Here is a 7804-nt window from a genome sequence, read left to right as displayed (position 1 = left end):
GTTGTGTCCTGGGTTCCCGACACAAGAGCTTATAAAACCCTTTTATAGTTTCTTGAGTGACAGGAGTCAGGGGAGCCTCTTCTGTTGTTCATTATAAGCCTCTTTCAATCATCCTTGAGTTTATGCTAATGAGGTGACTCTTGGTTGGGCCCTTAGATATCTTCAGGATATGAGGGCTGGTTACCAGAGGCACCATCCCTGTGATCAGAGGGTTGGCACTTTCAGCCCAACCCCCCCAGCCTCAGGAGAGGGTAGAGGAGCTGGGTATTGAGCTAATCACCAACACTCAATGACTTACTCAATCATGCCTCCATAGTGGAACTTCCATAAAATCCCCTAAATGATGGCGTTCACTGAGCTTCTGGGTTGGTGAACACAGCCATGTGCCAGGAGGGCGGCACAGCCCAACTCCATGGGGACTGAAGCTTCTGTGCTTGGGACTCTTCCAGACCTTGCCCTATGTGCCTCTCTATCTGGCTGTTCCTTTGCATCATTTATAGCATCCTTTATAATAAACCAGCAATAGTAAAGTGTTTCCCTGAGTTCTGTGAGCCACTCTAGCAAATTAATTGAACCTGAGGAGGGGGTCATGGGAACCTCCAATTTGCAGTTAAATCAGACACAAGTTGTGGGTAACCTAGGGACCTACTACCTGTGATTGGCATCTGAAGTGGGAGCAGTCTTGAGGGACTGAGCCCTTAAGCTGTGGAATCTATGCTAAGACCAGGTAGTTAGTGTCAGAAGTGAATTGCATTCCAGGACACCCAGTTGGTGTCTAGAGAGTTGGAGAATTGGTTGGTGTGGGGAAAAACTTCACACGTTTGTTGTCAGAAGTCTTGTGAGTAAAAAACTGTTCATAATGTCAAATTATAATTTTTCCATTTACCTTTGGGTTAGATTCCTAAAAGTGGGATTGCTGGCTTAAAAGGTAAGTACCAATGTTATTTTGTTAGATGTTGACAAATTCCCCTTCATAGAGGCTCCCACCAGCAACATAAGAGAGTGCTTGTTTCCCTACAGCCTAGCCAACAAAGTGTATTGTGAAGTGCTTGGATTTTTGCCAATATGATCGATAAGAAATAGAATTTTAGAGCAGTTTTAATTTTGCATTTCCTTGTTACATATTTCTTATGTGTTTAAGAAAAATTTGCCTTTTTTTTCCTTGCTGCTTTTTGGTGGCATAGTATTGATTTTTTTCTTCTTAGTTTTTAGAAGCTTTTTATATTTAGGAATTTTACCATTTGTGATCTTAGTTGCAAATATTTTTTTCCCAGCTTGTCATTTGTTATTTATTTATTTTTTTGCCACAAGAGGCATTTATTTTTATGCAGTCAAATTTATCAATCTTCTTCCCTCTTATTTTTGAATTTTGAGTCACGATAAGGGAAGTTTATCCCACTCCCAAGTTATAGAACAGTTAACCGATTTTTTTTCCTGGTATTTCTATGGTTTCATTTGTATATTTAAACCTTGCATCTATTTGAATTTCATTTTTGGTTTATGATGTGTTTATCAAGTTTTGCCTTTTTCGATACGGCTGCCCAATTAGTAAAATGTTGACCTTTTCCAACTGATTTGAGATACCATCTTTATCACATATAAAATTTTTATTTTATTACATCAGTATTAAAACATATGCTTCTAATTGCTACTGATTTTATTTTGAGATGAGGTGATAGAGTTCATTACAAGTCTTCAGTCTGACTGGGTCTTTCTGTGAGTCATTCTTCAGTAGCAGCCCCTTTCTGCCTTATTAGCTTTAAAGTTAAAAATCTGTTTATCCAGTTATCGGGATGTTCTCAGTAAGTAGACCCAGACTCAGGGGTCCCTATGCCATTGTCTAAAACTAGTGCAAAGAGAAAACAATGAATCTAAGGTGGAGGAGAAAAACATAAACATTTGTTAGGTACTTATCACATGTCTAATGCTGGACTAGACACTTGCCTGTATTCTCTTATCTCATTTAGTCCTCACACTAATTCTGTGTGGTGGGAATTGTTATCCTCATTATACAGATGAGGAACCTGAAGATACAGGAAGTTATTCTATGACCAATACCAGCTAAACACAATTTAGGAATAAGGAATTAGGGAAAAGCAAAAGAAAGAGAGCATCCCCTGTTTTAAAGAGTAATATTTAGGGAATTCCCTGGCGGTCCAGTCTCAATGCTGAGGACCTGGGTTCGATCCCTGGTCAGGGAATTAAGATCTCACAAGCCGCGGCACAGCCAAAATAATAAGAATAATAATAAAGAGTAATATTTAGTTATTGTCTCTAGCAAAGGGGGTAACTTAATTTGAAAATTTCATCTGGACATCTGAGACTTAGTCTCCCTCAAACCACTTTGGAAGGCACAGATTTTAGTATTTTTCTAATGGGACACAATTTTTATTTCACAAATTAGGGCCTGGTTCAAAAGAGGCATCCTGTCTTAATTAAAAATTGTGACCCATTGTTTCAGGGGATTGCAAAAGGCCTGGCAGAATTATTTTTTATGATAAATGTCACTTCAAGGTGCTCTCACAAAGTTTAGTCTCTCTACAATTAGGCAAGATCGCTTTTTAAAAAATAAACTGTGAGGGCTTCCCTGGTGGTGCAGTGGTTGAGAGTCCGCCTGCCGATGCAGGGGGACGCGGGTTCGTGCCCCGGTCCGGGAAGATCCCACATGCCGCGGAGCGGCTGGGCCCGTGAGCCATGGCCGCTGAGCCTGCGCGTCCGGAGCCTGTGCTCCACAACGAGAGAGGCCACAAGAGTGAGAGGCCCGCGTACCGCAAAAAAATTTTAAAAAATAAATAAATAAATAAACTGTGAGGCATTTGGGGAGAATATAAGAAGTTGTTGTTGCCTTAGTTTTGGTTTGTTTCTGTCTGAAAATAAGATGTAGAGCAGAAAAGGTAGGGGAAAATTAGCATATTTGAACAGGTCTAGAGTAGTGCTCTATGATGACAAATTTGCGCATTACAGGAAGGAAAAGCGCTTCTCTCTTAGAAGGTGTAACACTGTAAAAATAGAACTGCATTTCATCTAGATCAAAACCCCATTATAAATGTAGCAAATTACCATGACTTCAGCCAGGGGAAGTAACAGGAGATTATGTTGTTGGGTTACATTAGTGACCTCATGAATGATCAGCAGTTCAAACCATCCTCTTCCTCTGTGGGGAGACTCTCTACTTGATGTGTGCTTAGTCTGTTGGCTAGTATGACTTTTCTCTCTGTTCTTTTTACCTAATGAGAGATGCTTGGAGCCAGAGAATTTTGGTTTGGTTTTTCTTGAGTCATTTGAGAGGAAGTAAAATAAGTATCTTTCTGACTTCATCTCCAAAAGGTAAAACTAAGAAGGATCATTAAATAGAGATTTCTTGGTTATTCTTTAACTCCATCTTCCAATGAGCAGAAAGAAGTAAGCGTGGAACGCTCTCTTAAGTTATATGTAAGGAATGAGACAAGATCCTACTTTGGTCTCTTTAGGAGGCAGGAGCCCAGGGTTCTAATCCTGTCTCACTAATCAGCTGTGTGGACTTTGATAGCTGACAAACCCTCTCTGGGCCTCCGTTCCCTTTCTGAAATACAAAAGAATTGCTCAAAATCAGTGTTTCCCAAATTGTGTTTGTTAGAACAATAATATTCCATAAAACAACTGTGTTGTAGTTTAAAAGGTGCTCCATTTAGAAGCTAGAAATAATTTAAAACCCAATTCACCCAGCTTACATAACAACATAGGGATCTTTACCTCACTTAACAAGGAGTTCTGAAATACTCAGCAGCTTAACAAAGTCATCAAGGATTAGTTGTACTCTGTCTCTTTACTATTGCATCCTCGCCACATTAGCTACGATTCCTTGTTGGGGAGAAAATAGCTGTGGCAGTTCTAAGCATCACTTCTTGTTATGGCAACATTATAGGGGGGGCAAGATGTTTTCATTCTGAGTGTCTCTTTTTATCATTAAGAGAAATCTTTCCCAGAAGCCCTGTAGGGACTTCCCCTCCTGTCTCAATGGCCAGCATTATTATTTTTTATTAATTTTTTCAAGTATAGTTGATTTACAATGTTATGTTAATTTCTGCTGTACAGCAAAGTGAATCAGTTATACATATATATATATGCATTCTTTTTCATATTCTTTTCCATTATGGTTTATCACAGGATATTGGGTATAGTTCCCAGTGCTATACAGGAGGACCTTATTGTTTATACATTTTGTATATAGTAGTTTGCATCTGCTGATCCCAAACTCCCAATCCATCCCTCCCCCACTCCCCTCCCCCTTGGCAACCACAAGTCTGTTCTCTATGTCTGTGAGTCTGTGTCTGTTTTGTAGATAAGTTCATTTGTATCATATTTTATATTCCACATATAAGTGATATCATATGGTATTTGTCTTTCTCTTTCTGACTTGTTTCACTTAGTATGATAATCTCTAGGTCCATCCATGTAGCTGCAAATGGCATTATTTCATTTTTTATGGCTGAATAGTATTCCATTGTATATATATACCACATCTTCTTTATCTCAATGGCCAGCATTGTTTTATGTGCCTGAGCTGAAACTGACCACTGGCAAGGGGAGTGGAACCATGGCTGATTCAAACCAATCATGATTCTTCTTTATGGCTGGGGGGGAGGCCTGCCTCCCCTGAAGCACAGGACTACACAGTGGGGGGTGGATACTAGAACAAAATCACAGATCTACTAGAAAGGAGGAAGCCATTGACCAATGGTCATTGGGTGGGCAACCATCACAAATTGCTTTCTGTGGTTAAGTGAGTTTGATCTTCGCTGGGTTAAACAAAGCCAAACAGATTCCTTTATAAGAAGACTTTTCAGAGCCTTTACTGTGCTAATGTGCATCATCTCTATGAGGGAGATATAATGTTCAACCTTTTCCAAACTTATTTGACCCCAGAAAACTTTTTTTTTTTTTCACGGAGCATCCATTAACATTTCTAGGTCACCAGTGTTCCTCAAAATTTTAGGAAATGCTTGAGATGAACTCAGAGATCCCTCCTAATGATCATATTCTATGGTTATCTATAAAACTAGATTCAGATTTGTTGAGATGCAAGAAATCTATACATATAGCTACTGTATTGGTTAGGGTTTCTGCAGCAAACAGGTGATACATTCACACTGGGCAATTTGAGATTTAATAAGTGAACTCCTTCCAAAGCTTTGGGGGAACCACAGAAGACAGTACAGGATCCCTCTAGGCTTGATGAAGTGAGGGAAGCAAGTAGATTCCCTAACTAGAGACAGAGAGAATTGCCTGATGGGAGATGTGACCTCCAGTCGGGGGACCCAGTCAGTTCCTAGCCATCTTGCACACACATCCTCTGCTGGCCTTCCGGGAATCCACATTCCCCAGCTGGAAGCCAGAGAGAGGGCAAGGCAGCCTGCTGATGTTTCCGAAGTGGCAATGTTCCAGGGCACCCGGCAGGTAGGAAAGGGGGGAGAGTGAGGAGGGGCAATTGAAAGATAATGAGCACAGCTACCCAACATCTCATTTTTTCCTAAATGTCCCCCTGGAGTCACCCTAGTATAACGGTTGGAGGGGCATAGCATTGAAGCCAGACAGACCCAGATCAGCATCTGGGCTCTCTCCTTACCTGGTTAAACGCTCTCGGTAGTCTCCTAAGCCATTTTGTAGCGTTTAGAGCAGCTCTTTTGTGTCAAATGTGCATTATAATACCTACTTTGCAAGAATGTTATGTTGATTAAATTAGATTACCTATATAAAGTGGCTCCTAATAGGTCCTTTCAAATGTCGTTTTTCTTTTACCTGTCTTCCCTCTGCTATTGGCCAAATATACATTGAGAAACTACCATAGGCTGGGCACCATGAACGTTGACAATTTTTTGTCCACAGAATGCGTTTGGCCTGTGGATTGGGGTGTAGTTCTACATCAAGTAGGACTAGATGACTCATAAGGTCCTTCTACCTCCAGGAAAATATAATATTTCTAAATATTGTTTCTAATTCAGCTTTAATGATAATATTTCAACTTCAGCTATGTTTTGAAAAATTTTGATTTGTGCTACGTCAGGGCACCCAAACCTGTTGGAATCACCTAGGGAGCTTTAAAAAAAAAAATACAGATTCCAAAGCTCTGCCTTTAGGTCTGCTGAGACCAATCTTTCAGGGCAAACCTGGGAATCCCTGTTTTTGAAATCCTCTGACAATCTGACAATCAGGTAAGTTTGCTTACCTCTGTTTCACACGGTGTCAATACTATAATGTTGGCATATTCATTTGCCTCTTGAGTAAAAGGCCTTGGAACAGTGGAACCAGTTGCAGTGAACATCCTTGGGGAGGATTAACCTGCAAACAGAGATTCAGAGTAGCACAATACAGCAGTGTGGTTTGATCGACCACGGCAAGCACCATCGCTGAAGCAAAAGTGTTTTTCCTCTGGGTTGTTTTCAGTTTAATAGCTTGGTGAACGATTTGTCTGAGCTGCTACAAAACTATAAATGACATGCCTCATCTTGATGTCTTTGTACATTAAAAATCTCTTAGAAATCAGGACATCTGGCTCATTTCCCCTCTTCTAACTCCACCACTTCCCTTCTCTTCCAGAACAATTCAGTCCTGAAGTCATTAGGCGGGGTCTAACAAAGTAGGCATCCACAGGGGGGGCTGGTGGAGGAGATGTGGAAGCCCAGAGAGGGGTGTCTGAGCCCCAGCCCTATGAGGTGGCAGTGTCCCTAGAAGGGCTGCCCAGCATGAAGGGTCTGAGCCTGAGCGGGTGAGGAGGGTTACCATCCAGCACTAAGTGTGTGGCCAGTGCTTCCAGACAGTGGGGGGGTCAGAGCCCATGCTTGGTGAGTAGAGCATCCACAAGGAGAGGTGGGGGGCACAGAGTTGGGAGTCAGAACTCGAGCATGAAGAGAAGGACATCCTCAAGGAGAACAGGATAGTAGCAGAGATGGGAGATGCTCACATACAGGGGATTGAGCAAATCAGTGAATATGTTAAGGATAATGAAAGCTGGATTTCCCAGAAAAGGTAGTTACAAGTACAGAAAGGGGGAAAACTAGAATAAACACATGGTTTTCAATAGATAAATTTAAATATATCCATACATGGACATATATATATACACTTGTATGTATGCATTCTCATATATTCCCTGGCTCTGTCTACTGAGATAACTTGAAAACAATGATGCCCCCAAAGCAATGAGTACACCTATTCCCTGGATTTTGGATTCTAAATACCATTTTCCACTAAAAGGAACAAGGGATCCTTAGAGAAATGGCTGATTATAAGGCTGGGGCAGAAAAAGTTTTAGATGAACCTGGAATCTTTTGTACCAGAAAGCAAGCAAGTTCTCGAAGCTTGAGGACAAGAAGGACACAAAAGCCTGTTTCCACAGTTTGATCATCAAATTAGCAGCTGATTAATTTGACAGTAACAGAGTATAACCCAGTGACTAACATAGGATAGTAACAGATTGTAGCCTGTTTAATAACAGAGGAAACCATGAGTCCATAAAGGTATCAATCAATAAGTAACTTGAAAGTTTGATGAGGAACAGGATATTTACACAGTTTTGAAGCATCTCCCCACAAAATATTGACTTAGAAAGCAGAAAAGAGTAAGTTTACAATGGAGAAGTTTGGCAGACAGCACCTTCATCAAATGATCAAGGTGGATATCATCAATAACGGGACTGATAAAATGCAATGTGACAAACAAAACATCCCTGACGTGATAGTCCTGTCAAAGTTGCATATCCTGAATCCAACCATGAGGAACCATCAGACAAAGCCAAACTGAGGGACGGTCTACAAGATAACTAGCC

The sequence above is a fragment of the Lagenorhynchus albirostris genome, chromosome 9 (genome assembly GCF_949774975.1).
Source record: "Lagenorhynchus albirostris chromosome 9, mLagAlb1.1, whole genome shotgun sequence".
NCBI classification, from domain to species: domain Eukaryota; kingdom Metazoa; phylum Chordata; class Mammalia; order Artiodactyla; family Delphinidae; genus Lagenorhynchus; species Lagenorhynchus albirostris.
Note: the sequence above shows the minus strand (reverse complement) of the source record.